Below are 15,141 nucleotides of genomic sequence, written 5' to 3'. Positions count from 1 at the left end.
CTGGTCCGTCTAGGGCAAAAAAAGTCGGAGTTTCGTCCGAAACCCGACCCCAATGCAAGTCAATGGGGAATAAAAGTCATCATTGAGCGGATTACATTCATCCACTCAATGCCGACTTTTATTCCCCATTGACTTGCATTGGGGTCGGGTTTCGGACGAAACTCCGACTTTTTTGCCCTAGTCGGACCAGTTTCATCTGAAACAAATTTTGTTTAATTCGGGTTTCATGAAACCCGATCCGACCAAAGTCGCTCAACTCTAATGAACGGGGATATAGAGGCATTAAAACAGTATTAATTAAAATAATTTTATTCAAACATGTTGAAATAAAGACACCTAAACAAGGAATCCTCATAGGTAGAGATGAGCGACTTTCCTTTTTTTCAGGTGGAGTCGGGTTCGGACCACCCGACTTTCGCAAAAGTCGAGTCGAACGCAATCGGCCGATTATCGTGAAAAGTCGAAGGCCGACTGAAACACGAAACCCAATGCAAGTCAATGGGGAAGAAAAGTCAGCAGTGAGTGGAGGACAGGAAACACACCTACAGTGCCCCTTTTAATGCCAAAAACATCAACTCTTATTACTTAAGCTTGTCAACCTTAATTTACTTAATTTACTTAGTCTCCTCAATAGGGAATCCCTGTACTCTGGACTCCTCGTCGTCCCCATCTTCCATCTCTCTGCACTTGGAATGTTTAGGCAGAGGACATGCAGACGTGATGTCATTGCACTCTCTGACCAGAATGTCTCTGTCAGGAAACGCGTAAGATGTCACGGCGGTGGAGCAGGGAGAGGTAAGTATTTCAACTTTGCAAGGGCTGTGATCCTGAGCAAGCAGGGGGGCCCACTCGTTGGCGACGGCACTGGCACAGGGCCCCTCATAGTACGGCGGTGTGTCTGATGGTGGGTGGGCCCTCGAACCGGCAGAAACACTTTTGCATACTATGAGGTGCCCTGTGCCAGTGCCGTCACCCATGAGTATGCCACCCCAACTGTTCAAGGAACCTGCACTTTCATTTGCACCTTCCTCTTTGTCACCGTGCAAGGTGGTATAGTATGTGGGAAGGGGAACATGAGTTTCATCAGGGTCAGATTCTGGCTGTGTAGAGTGCGAGGGGAATATAGTGGTCTGGGTCATTGTACCAGCAGAATCATCTAGCAGTGGCTGGGCATCAGTGCACTTGTGGCTCCCCCAGGAGTACGGTCGCCACAGTGCATTACCTTCCTCCTAGAGAGTGTGATGTCATGCTTGGGAGCAACGAAGGATCTCTTTAGCAGTTAAACCAACACACAGCACAGTTTCCTCACCAGGCCAGCAGGGAGAGCTCTGAACCTGACTGCTGAGGAGCTGTTCTCTGTGGTCGGGAGGAGGGAAGTTTGGGCAGTCTGTGAAGGGGAAGTGGAGGATGAACAGAGTTAAGGCTCACTCCTAGCTGGAGCGCATGGTCCGGATTCCGGTCTCCGAGTTTGTAGGGACACTGACGGTCGTGCAGCAGAAACCGGAGGAAGTAGCAGCTGTAAATGCTCTGTTCCCAACTAAGGCTCGGAGGCCCCAGCAGCGACTTGTGTGAGCCAGAAGGAAATTGCTACGGCTGCCTGCCATACGAGAAAGTTTCAAAAGAGAGTCAACAGGGGGAAATTCAGTGAACTCAGTACTGCGAGTACCTCAGATAAGCACTAGAACGGAGGCCACACTACCTATCTGCAGAGAGAGAATTCCTAATTTGCTTCCAGGCTGACCAACTCCTTCTCCATCTGTACTCTGGGTCCTGGATGGCATTTACCAAGTACAGGTAAAGGAACTGCACGACTGTGTCAGTCATCTTTCTCCTGCGCCTGGCGCACAGCTCTGCTACATCCTGCACTGCACACCATCTACCAACTCTTTCATCTGCTCTGCGACTACGGCCCTACCTGTGCAGGGCTTCTACATCTTAGCTGCACCACAACATCTGTCCCAGAGAAGCGACACTGCAGTGCTGGTCAATCTGAACAGAAACCACAGGTGGCGTCATGTATAATTCACCTATAAACGTTATTCACCCCTTTGCATGGACGCCCAGGGCCATGGACCGGGTCACCACCACCGTGACACATCCCTCTGAGACACCGGTCCAGTACAGATTAACCCGATTGCCCTGGCTGGCCACCCACACTCCATGTCAGATTCATCTTGGACTGGGGAATTCACGATTTGACTTGATAACTCAGGCATGCTATGTGAGAAAGAGCTACATGGATTAATGTGAAGTGTGGCCTGCTGTATCATTCACTTTTGTTGGGGGTGAAGGACACAAGGAAAGGGGTTCTTCCTGACCAGGAGCCAGCACTTGATGACTCAGTGCTTGCATTGTTTGAAACTTCAGAACAGGAGGGCATATTTGCTGGAGTCTGTTTCGGCAAAGTAAGCCAAAACCAATTCCTGATGCTCCGGCTTTAAAAGCGGTTAACCTACTCCTAGAAAAGGTAGCCTTCCAGGCATTCTGTAGCCAGACCATGACGCAGGCTGAACTGTCATGAACTCATTTTCTGCTCCACCAGTTGAGAATTCCCCTTCCATTCTCCCTCTGGTGGTGACAGGAGGTAGTGCGGTTGGTTTAAGTGGTAATGATCTGCCACCTGATGAGGAAGATAATGATTGGATCTCTGGAGTATCAGACTGGATATAAGACAGCCGACGCCCTATCCGGGTGCTGGTGATTCAGTCTGCTTCGCAGGTCCTGGACTTCAGCTCTCTTCCAGTCTTCTCAAGTTAAGTGTGTTTTTTGCTAATGTTCACACTTGCGCTTGTTGGTAAATTCAGTTTGTTGTGTAATCAGCCTGCCCCTGCTGGGGCTAGGCTGAAATTCCACTCCTATTAATCAGTATTTGCCAATTTGCTTTTTGTTCCGTATTAGATTGGCCTCTTTTTTGCTCTGTCTCAGAATATTTGTGCTGATATAGGTTTAGAAGTCTAGTGACTTCAGGGTTAATTTTGCTATCAGAAGTGTAGGACAATATTTTTGTAGGTTGTTTTTGGCAGATTGCAGACAGTGTCTTTCCTTTTCTGTCCTTTTAGTTAGCCGGGCCCCATCGTTTGCTCAGCCTATTTTCCTGCCTTTGTTTGTATTTTCATCTTGCTTCACCGTCAATACATGTGGGGGCTGTCTTTCCTTTGGGGTCTGCTCTGGGCAGTTAGTTTTCCTCTTTTCCTTCTTTAGGCTTATGTAGTTCTCCGGTTGTGACAAGGCGTCTAGGACCAACGTAGGAACGCTCCACGACTACTTCTAGTTGTGCGGTTAAGATCAGGGATCTGCAATCTGCATAGTTTCCAACTTCTCTGGTTTTCTGAGACTTAGCTTGTTGCCTTGTTTTTCCTCCTTGGTTTCCCAATCATAATACTCAACACCTCCTGCCTTAGCTGCTATTGTGCTTTTGCCACTACCAGCAGATGCACCACCACCATCAGTACCGGCTGGCCACCCCACGCCCACGTCCGCGGCCTCTTCCACCATACTTCAAAATTTAGGAGAAAATGTACCCAAAATAACATCAGATATATGGTACTGTATCAGAAGCGTACAGCTCTATACAGTCAAAGGATAATTGTCAATCTCACTATATATTTCATGAGTCACACAGAGACGCTCACAGGCTCATTATGGATTAGACAAGAATATAAAAAGTAGAAAAAGGGTACAGTATCATCAGATAGCAGGTATATATAGTATAGTTTAAACATACTAAATCTCCGTATATATTTCAGGAGGCAGACACAGACGCTCTCAGGCTCAGTATGGATTACAACACAATATAAAAAGCCATAAAACGGTAATGGATCTGAAGCGTACAGCTGTATACAGTGTAGGGGTCTTTGTCAATCTCAGTATTTATTTCCACAGTCAGAAACAGACTCTCTCTTGGTCAGTTTGGATTAGACCAGAATATAAAAAGCAGTAAATGGGTAATGTATCACAAGCGTAGAGCTGTATACAGTGTTGGGGTAATTTTTAAATCTACATATAAATTGCAGGACTAAACCACAGACTCTCACAAGCTCAGGATGGATCACACCACAATATAAAAAGAAGATCCGCAAGAAATAATCACACATGTGGGCCAATGTTCCAGGTGTCAATGATACACTTAGATTGGTGGGTGGAGGAGGACATCCTGGAAGAAAGGGTACAGTATCACCTGATACCAGGTATCTATAGCATAGTTTAAACATTAAAAATGTACGTCTATATATCAGGAGTAGTGTTGAACCACCCCACTAGTGTTCGAGTTCGATTCAGCGAACAGGAGGCAAGTTCGTCGAACGTTCGACGAACACCGTCGAACCCCATTGAAAACAATGGCAGGCAAACACAAACACATAAAAAACAATTACAAAACACCTTAAAAGGTGTCCCAAAGCAGGCAAATTGCTCAGGAGACACAAATAACATATGGAAAAGGGGAACTACATATAGAAAAGAGGTGGAGGAGTAAAAGGAGGAGGAAGAGACACAGATATAGGCATGTCATGCCCTTATAAAGTCAAGAAAGGCTGGAATAAAAATGTAAAATAAAAAAAATTCTAAAATTCTAAAATCGAAGATGATCATATACCGTCGGACTTCCCACCACAAATTATGCAAACTGCCGATCAGGCGGCATTATTCCCACAACCCACCGAACAGCGTCCATGAAGGCAAAGTGTTTGGTTTACGGGGCAGTATGGTTGCAAAGCTGAACCTTAAAGGAATGTTCAGAAAGGCACCACCAGGAGTGGAGCCTGCGACTTAATTGGACTCCACACAGGCAACCTCAACCATGCCAGCTACGGAAAAGATGGACAGATTGCAAGCTTTGTCGATTCTGTGAGTGGTGGTGCATGGCCATTTTTAGTTGTGCTAGCGATTTGTCAGCTTAATTCCGTTAATGAACGAGACTCCGGCATGACCCCGCGGTCCGCGTGCAGCTTACTAGAGGGACTCGCGAGGCTCTGGCACGCGAGATCGAATAATAACAGGTCTGTCATGCCCTTACTTGTCCGGGGCTGCATGCGCGTTACACTGAAAGGACCAGCGTGTGTCGCTTACAGGTGCGGATAACCCCCTGAACCCCATTAGTGATGGGGATCTGGGATTCCAATTCTTCCCCGCGAACGAGGATTTCCCAGTAAGTGCAGGTCAACCGGAATTCCGGAATTAGGCCTAACCGGCATTCCAGAAAGAATGTGAAAAAATTAAGTGTCCAGACCACAGGTGCTGTAGCTTGCTTAACAGCTGGGCTCCTCTGCTGTGTAGCACACAGTTCTTACATAAACAGGTGGCATAGCTTGGTTCACACGTGGGCAACTCTGCTGAGTAGCAGACAGTGCTTACATAAACAGGCGGCATAGTTAGGTTCACGGGTGGGCTCCTCTGCTGAGCAGTAGACACAGGTACTAGGCCCAAAGTATTCACTGGGCTAGATGGAGTTAAAAAATGGTTCTAACATAAACAGGCGGCACAGCTTGGTTAACGGTTGGGCTCCTCTGCTGAGTAGCAGACACACTTACTAGGCCCAAAGTATTAACTGGGCTAAATGCAGTCAAAAACTGGTTCTTTCATAAACAGGTGGCATAGCTAGGTTCACTGGTGGGCTCCTCTGCTGAGTAGCAGACAGTGCTACAAGGCCTAAAAGGATTTTCTGGACAAGATGCGGTAAAAAATTATTAGAAACACACACGGTGTAGCTCCTTGACAGGTGTACTACACCGCTGGCTACCAGACACCGCTACTATGCCATTGAACTGTCTATTAACATTGAAAGCCATTATTAATGTGAAAATAAAGTTACGCTTTTGGTGAACGAACCGTTCTCGAACGGAACCTCAAACAGCCGAATTTTAAGCAAAGTGTTCGAGTTCGACGAACAGCTCGAACACCGCCCAAAACAGCTCGAATTTGAACTTGGCGAACAGGTCGACTTGAACACCGCTCATCTCTAATCAGGAGGCAGACTCAGACGTTCTCAGGCCCAGTATGGATTGTTGAGAAAGGGTACAGTATCACCGGATAACAGGTATATATGTAGCATAGTTTACACATTAAAAATCTTTGTTTATATATCAGGAGGCAGACTCAGACGGTCTCAGGCCCAGTATGGATTCGACGTGATTGTAGAAAGTTGAGAAAGGGTACAGTATCACTGGATACCAGCTATATATAGCATAGTTTAAACATTAAAAATCTTTGTGTATATTTCCGGAGTCCGACAAAGACACTCACAGCCTCAGTATGGATTAGACAAGAATCTAAAAAGTAGAAAAAGGGTAATGTATTCGAAGCGTACACCAGTATACACTGTTGGGGTATTTTTTAATCTTCATATATATTTCAGTCTCAGTAAGACAGTCCAGACTCTCCACAAGAGGAAACAAGATGGATACAAGTACAGACGGAAAGTCGAGTGATTGCAGAAATTTTGGAATTATTAATCACGGGAAAAACTCCAGGGAGAATTCTAAGAGGCGATGCTGACCCTCAATTACTTTGTCTGTGGAGACAGCGAAAACAGTTCTTTGTGAAGAAAGGTTTGCTGTATCGCAGTACCGTGGATCCCATCACCGTTACTCATCTCCATCAAATTGTGATCACAGGGAGAGATGTAGACATTGTCCTCACTGCCTATCATGATCTGCCAGATAACTTTGGAGTGCAAAAGACAGAAGCCACAGGCCGTAGGCGATTCTATTGGATTGGCATGAGAGGACACATTTAAAAACGTGGGCAGGAATGTCACACATCTGTGAGTAGGAAAATCGTGAAAGCTGATGATAAACCACCATCTGCATCTCATTGAGTCGACGTCCATAACAAATGGAAGCCATTGATCATCTGAAGATAGAGCCCAGCAGGACAAGGCATAGCTATGTCTTAACCATCATCTATCAGTTCACCAAATTTGTATTGGCAGTCCCAGTGAAGGGTTTAACTGCCCAGACTACACAGCGGTGGAGCAGGGAGAGGTAAGTATTGCAAGTGCTGGGGCCCTGATGATCTAACCTTCATTTTAATGAAGGTTAGATCATCAACATTTTGGGTTGACAGACAGGTCCTTTTTTCTGTCAGGATTGATCCAGCAGCACTGAAGACTCTTTCGCATAGCACACTAGCAGCCGGGCAAGCGAGCGCCTGTAAGGCATATTGTGCCAATTCAGGCCAGGTGTCCAGTTTACAGGCCCAATAGTCAAAGGGGAATGACCTGTGAGGGAGGACATTGATATGGGAGGAGAAGTAGTTTGTAACCATAGTTGACAACTGCTGTCTCCTGTCACTTTCAATCGATGCAGTATTAGACGTCACCTGTGGTACTCGGCAATAAAGTTGTAAGCCGACGCTGCTTGTACAGTCCGCTGGGGCTGGTGGTGATGCAGCAGAGTTGGTTCAGCTCTCCATAGGTAGAGCTTAACCCCTGGGCAGTGTAAGTGTAGGATGATGGATAACTGTTGTGCAGGGCTGCATGTGTGATCAATAACTACAGACACAAGAGTTACTGTTCCTTTTATCTTTTACTGAAGGCTTGAGGCGCAGACCGAAGTATTGGTACAGATGGAAATGGAGATCCAGTAGCCTGAAAGCAGATCAGAGTCCCCTGAACAAAGTGTTGCTGGAGGCCTCCTTTCTGTGCTAGTGTGTGAGGTCCCTGCAGCTTGAAGCTATACTCGGTCCTCTGTTCTCTACAGTCCTTGATACTTGCACTTATGGCAGGCAGCTCGAGCCTCTTCCTCTGTGGCAGCTCCAGGCCCTCGTATGCTGCTGTGCCTCTGGGATTTTGGTGAGACCAGGATGCCTGCAGTCTCCTGCTCTCCGGATTTGGACTGTCGTTCCCAGACAGCAATGGACTCCCATGTCCAGTATCCAGTGCACTGTCCGGGGGTGAGCTTCTTTACAGCTCCACTACCCCAGTCATTTCTTAGCTCTTTCTCCTTTCCTCTCTCTACTTTAGTCTGGGGAGCAGCTCCTTCATGCTTCCTGCTCCTTCTCACTCCCAGACTCAACTAACTAACTCCTCCCCCAGCCCAGAACTTGCTAGAAGCTCCTCTAAAACAGGGTTCAGAGCTCCCCCTTCTGGTCTGGAGTAGGAAAGTGTTGTGTGTAGTGGTTACAGTACTTGATCAGGAAACTCCTCTCTGCTTCCAGGCATGTCATCACCCCCAGGAGGGAGGCAATGCCACTGTGGCAACCGGACTCCTGGGGTGCTATTCATGCAACTCCCAATGTCACTTCCCTGTACTTTCACTGTCTACTTACATTACTACAGTGTGTCCATAAAGTCATGGTGCACTTTTGGCTAGTCACTGGAAATCAACAAAAGACAACAGAAATGTGAAATCTGCTCTAAATAAAAGAAAAACTCTCTCAGTTTCATACCTATTCAGTGCAGTTCGATGTGGGTTGCATTTGTTGCCCTACACACATCGAAACTATAGTGAAGTTCTTGCCACACATGGGTAAGGATGTCTGGTGTAACAGAGTGAATAATATCTGTAATTTTCTGTTTTAAGTGATTAATGTCGTTGATACATTTAATGTACACATGTTGCTTCACATGACCCCAAAAGTAAAAGTCTAATGGCATCAGATGCGGGGATCATGGTGGCCTTGGCTTGACAGAACCCCTGCCTATCCACCGCCAGGGGAATTTTCTATCCAGAAACTCACGAACAATGGTGGCGTAGTGTGGAGGAGCGCCGTCCTGTTGAAAGATGACACCTTCTGGAAACTGTGGCACTGCATACGATTCCAACATGTCAAGATACGTGTTTGCTATCACAGACTGCTCCAAGAAAAAAAATGGGCCTATCGCCTTATCATGCATCAGGCCACACCGCACGTTCACTTTAGGGGTGTCCCGTTCATACTCAACATAGGCATGAGGATGTTCAGCAGCCCATATTCAGACGTTATGGCTATGAACATGTCCACAGATATGGAAAGTCGCCTCATCGCTAAACAGAATCTTATTTAAAAATCTTTTTGGATCTATCCACTGGTTTGATAGCGTGCAACAGCCACAAGTTGTACCCCTTAAACAGAGATGTTTCTTTAACACCTTATGAACTGTAGTCTTGCTTCGGTGTAATTGTCGAGCACACGCACACAGATTTTTTAGGGCTCCTTAGGTAGCTTTCCCAATAGCCTCTACTGACTCGTAACTGACTGATGGCCTATCAGAATGGGGTTTCTCCACCAAACTGCTGGTTTCCTTCAACTGTTTATCCCACCGTGAAATGTTATTCCTACAGTATGTGGTGGCACTTCATTATAAATGCACCGATATTCTCGTAGCACTTTGGTCACGGGCTCGAATTTAGTGAGCCACAGAACACACTGAACTTTCCTCTGTACCATCCACATCTTCACTGGCATGGGCTGCTCCTCTGTATACACTGTGCTATGTCATCATCTGCGCATGTGCAAATGCTGCCACATCATCCTACAGAAATTGGGAGGGTTTTCCTTTTATTTGGTGCAGATTTCACATATTTATCGTCTTTTGTTGCTTTCCTGTGACTGGTCAAAAGTGCACCATGACTTTACGGACACACATACAGCTCCTTTGCTATGGCTAAATGTTCACATGGCAGCCTACAGTACGAATTTGAATAATTACATTGGAATTAATGTGGTTGTCTAGTAGTGGAATTGATGCAGGGCTCTGTTTTTTTGCAAAAGCATAGCTACATCTGTAAATAGAATGTCTGGTATTTTATCTCATTCCCATTTGTTGTAGGACACAGTCCATGGGCAAACGTAACTCTACTGCTGGAGCAGATGTAGATTTGCTTAGGTTTTCTCCCCTTTAATTACACAACTGAGTGAAAAAAATGATTATAAAATACATATATGACTAACAAGTTTTTGAAAGAATAAACACTGATTGTGTGCACTGCTTATAAATTACTACACACAACAGACACTTCATCCATATTTAAGGACCATTGACATTACAGATGTTGCAGGTCTTTCCATAAATAGAAGAATCATTTTGTATCCTGGCTACACTGGAATGAGTAAATGTTCCATTCACTTCTGAATTGTCATTTTATAAATAAACTTCTTAGATGCAGCAAAATGATTCAGATACAGTAAGCACTGTTTTATTTCACCGAATAAGACAAGCAGATGGTGAGATTTTAAAGCTGCTTCTAGCAATTAATTCAAGATGGACCACAATGGTTGTTGATAGATAACATTTCTAAAGAGTGCTGTCTAACAAGCAGAAAAAAATAAGGTTTAAGGCTATGTTAGTCTGGTCAGAATTTATATAACTTGAAGTATTGAAACCTTTCTCTTAATTTTAAAATCAAGTTCTTTATAGATACTTATTTAAACACTATATGAACATAGACACACATATATTTAAAATTCCACTGCAATGGTTGAGCCATGGACTTAAAAAAGAATATATAAACAATGTAAGGATGCAGCTAGACAGATCCTGAATGGGAGATATGTGTAACCTAGGTGTTAGCATCAGTGATGTTAAGCCTGGAAAAGCAGGGTCCAGAAGTTTTTTTGCTAAGAAGGTTTTTTAATAGGCCTGGATTTGGGTCTGTATTTTAGAAGCAGTTGGAAGAGTTAGGTGGGAGAGGCTTCTACCATATCTCCAATCGAGACTTGGCAGACCATTTAAAAGGCTGTCTCAGATGTGATCTGTGTGTGGAGGGTGAAAAACCTTGTTTACGTAGCTCAGACTTTACCAAAAGCTGGATGAAGGACTGATGTCTAAAATGGGGAGCCTGTTCTATATATGGACTGTTTGATTTCTGTTTTGGCTCTATTATATCATTTGTGCCCATAAAAGTCAATTTGTTTGGATTTTATCTTAAAGTTTAAGGAAAAAATAAACTTCACTGTTTTGATCACGGCCACATTGCCTTCCTGCGTGAACGCTACTGACTACCAAAGAGCTTAATCTACCACAAAAAATAGACCAATTATATATGGTGAATATCGACAAACATCAGCCAAGTCATATAGAGAGAAAATAAAAAATACACTAACAGAGAAGCAGACGTATACGTCCTTTAAAGTTCCTATGATTTGCTTGTAGGCAAATAACAAGAGCCCTACCTGTTGTGGAGGTTCGTAGACTAATTAATATATGCAAATGGTACCCCTGATCCTTGATTGCTAATACTGATTGTCCATTCAATCACTCTAAGTGTACCGTTACATTTAATGATGCACCAGGAATTCCGACCACGATACGACCCAGCCAGGATCGCTGGTGCATCGGTAAATGGTCGCTTGTGAGCTGCCAAACAGGCAGATCTCGGCAGCGACATAGCAGCGGTCGGCGGTCGTCACTTACCTGTCAGACACGGCGATTAAGACGTCCTCCCGCCCGTGTCCAGGGCGTTCTCGCGCGATCAGCGATAACCAGTGGGGGAGCCGGTCGGAGGTAAGTATCACACATAGCGATATCGCTAGCAATATCGCCGCTGCATCACAAAATCGGTGACGCTTTAGAGATATCACTAGCGATCTCGCTGTGTGTAGCGGGGGCTTAAGCTAACAGTGATAAAGGTAAGGAAAACATTGGTACAATAGTAGATAAGTTAAGGTCCCTTTAAATTTAGTGATGCACCAGCGATCCCGACAACGATACCACCCGGTCAGGATCGCTGGTGCATCGCTAAATGGTCACTAGTGAACTGCCAAATAGGCAGATCTCACCAGCGATGCAGCAGAGGTTGGCGGTCGTCACTTACCTGTCACATGCGATGAGGGTGATGTCTTCCGCCCCCGTCCATGGAGTCGCTTGTCGGCACCAGCAGGAAGCCGACGACGAGAAATAGACCATCCCGTTCTTGCGTGATCAGCGATATCCAGCGGGGAGCCGGGTTGGAGATAAGTGTCACATGTAGCGAGATCGCTACCGATATCGCTGTTGCGTCACAAAATCGGTGACGCTTTAGCGATATCGCTAGTGATCTCGCTATGTGTGAAGGGGTTTTAGAAGTAAATGAGATAACTGTTGTTGGAATATATAGTACAGCAGGCTCATATGATCAGGTGCCTGGATACACTGTAGACCCACTTCAAGCAATATTCATAAAATTAACAGCATATCAGGAGTTATAAAATGATATACATTTTATTTAATCCACACACATCGCCTTTACTCATAGTCTAACATATCACGTCATAGGAATGCAATATAAAACAAAGAAAACCAATCACGTCTGAACACATGTGGATAATTAAATTATGTAATCAGGTTAACCCAACAGTCTGTTTAAAACACTAAATTAATCAAAATATAAATCAATAAAGAAATAACAAATCATTTACATAGTTCATACCCTTGGCCACTTAGTATCCATTGTAAGTATCCAATTTGCCTTCGATATCATTTTATTCCATTGCCAATTTCCTCCCTTTGTTGAACATTTAACACATTCAATTCCAAAGAATTCAAATTTACTAGCATTGCTTCTATGATGTTCAACAAAGTGCTTGACTGTAGCCAAGTGTGAACTGTTCCCCCTAGAAATGTTGCTCAAATGCTCTGATATCCTTTGTTTAAAACTTCTAATGGTGCAACATACATAATATAATCATCATCTTTTACATTCAATATAGCAAATAACATTGTATGTTTTCAATTCATGTAATTTCCAATCATCTGACACTCACAACTCAGTACGGCAAAATTTCTTTGAACCTTTTTGTGCAAAAAAACACGTTACACCTTTTCCCAATGAATTTAGAGAACCCGATCTGTTATATGTTTTGCTAGATGGTTTATCTAAAAATAAAGTAATTGGTAAAATGTTAAATATAGACCAGCAATTTTTGAAACAACTCTGCAACCTAAGAGTGGTAGGAATAATTGTAAATTATAAAGAGTACTAAGTACCATATATGAACTACTCGCTCATAACCTGAAAACTTATTTCTTTGATTTTAGAAAAAAAGTTTGCAATAGTACAGCCAAAAATGAAAATAGAACCACAATTGGCGCACTATGGTAATTATAGGTACCACAGTACCATAGTACATCCAATACAAAAAGATAAAATCAAAACGGCACAACTATAATAGTGGTTACATTAGCAAAAAGAAAATACCCAATCTCCCTCAGGAGAGATGGCAACAGCAACTGTGTAAAAATATTATTACCGCAAAGTGGTCATGATAGAACAAAACAATTATTTGTCATAATGAGATATTCTACAGTAACCTCCTTATGTCTCACAAGAAGAGACAGATATTGCTTCACACTTGGCCCCAAGTAAAAATGACACAATGATTCAATACTTATTTTCCCAAGGTGTTTCCCCCTTCACCTTAGGGGACAAAAAGACAAATGATCCTTGGTGTGACAATAATGTGCAAGAGCTTGTCCATAGTGGCAAAGGGTAACTGCCAATACCCGTGTAGGGATGTGGACGGTCTTACCCTGTTCCAGCCCTTGAAGACAACAATTACCCTTTGAGTATAGTGTTATGCGGTTTTATGTAATAGTGATTAGAGATGAACGAACTTGTTTGAAAAACGTTCGCCAGTCTCAAAGTCAGCATGAGCTTTGCACATTTGGATTCGTGTTTGGATTCCCGAGCATTTTCCTTGTTTTTAATTACAGCAGGATCCTACCTTTCCATATAAATATAGTCTTAGGCCCAAGAGAGGATTCATACAGGCAGGTTCCCATCAACAAGAATTGCCTTATCTTGGCTGTTGGGTACACATGAATTGGCCCATTTATGCGCTAAGTATTCTCATTTTTTAAAATTTTCTAGAGCAGTAATGCAATTAAAATGTCATATAAATCATGTTTGCATTCTATAGCGGTACAGAGTGCTACTTTATTTGTTGATTATATATGGAGATGGATACTCTTAGTAAGCACCTGTTCACACCTGTTTTCTGTTTGGATGTGCCTGTCTGTCTTTTGATATTTGAATACTTAGGCTCTCTGATTAAGCACTTCACCCCTCAGCCTCAGGCATTTTTAATTACAGAAGGATCCTACCTTCCCATATAAATGTAGGCTTCATCCCGGCAAGGATACTCACAGGCAGGTTCCCAGCAATGAAAATCACCTTATCATGGCTGCTGGATACACATGAATTGGCCAATTTATGACCTAAGCATTCTAAAATGTATTTTAATTTTTGACAGCAGTAATGCAATTCAAATTTCATATATTTCTTGTTTGCATGCTACAGCGCTACAGAGTGCTACTTAATTTGTTGGTTAGGATTAGAGATGAGCAAATATTTCAGTGTTCGGTTTGGATTACATTCGCCGAATTTGCAATATACGCCATTCACGTCAATGGGAGGCAAAAAGAAATGCATGCACAACACCTTATAATGGCCCAAAATGCTGTCAAGACACATCAAATGAGGGACAGACACCAGGAAAGTGGCCTCAATTCACCCACAGTAAAGATTTTGGCATGGTACTGCAGTAATCAGCCAGGCATGAGGTATCAGGGTCTGGAACAGCATTTACAGCTTTCAATTGAAAGTCACAGTAAGATGAGGTGGGTGAGGGATAGGTGTAGGCCTCCTTTGCTGGGAGCCCTGATACCACATGCAACACCTCTACCTGCTTTCAAGCTGAGCCACACTCAGTTGGCACATATATCAGTTTTGTAGACTTCCATTGTCAGAAAAATTTAAGGATATTAAGGTGGGTAGTTGAGTCCAAGGAGGTGGAGGCCTGATGGTCTCGGAGGCCTACTGCTACAGGCAATACTCATGAAGAAGACCCAACCAGGAGTTTTCACATTTACAAAAATTATTGGCAGACACCACCAAAGTGGCATCAATTTCACCACAGTAGAAATAGTATAATAGGGACCAACAGTTCTTCCACTACCCCCAATGCAGAAGATGGACACCCAACAAGGAGTGCTCACATTTAAAGAAATGAGCACCTTACACCACAGAAGTCGCATCAATTTCACCACAGTAGAAATAGTATAATAGAAACTGACAGTTCAGCCACTACACCAAATGCAGCAGATGGACACCCAACAAGGAGTGTTCACATTTAAAGAAATGAGTGGCTTACACCACAGAAATGGCATCAATTTCACCACAGTAGAAATAGTATAATAGAAACACTTGCGGATTTCATGCGGAATTGATGTGGATTTCCTGGGGA

This window comes from Dendrobates tinctorius, unplaced genomic scaffold (assembly GCF_039654945.1).
Source record: "Dendrobates tinctorius isolate UK_male_01 unplaced genomic scaffold, ASM3965494v1 ptg000030l, whole genome shotgun sequence".
Taxonomy (NCBI): Eukaryota; Metazoa; Chordata; class Amphibia; order Anura; family Dendrobatidae; genus Dendrobates; species Dendrobates tinctorius.
The sequence above is the reverse complement of the archived record's forward strand: the minus strand, read 5'-3'. Positions refer to the sequence as shown.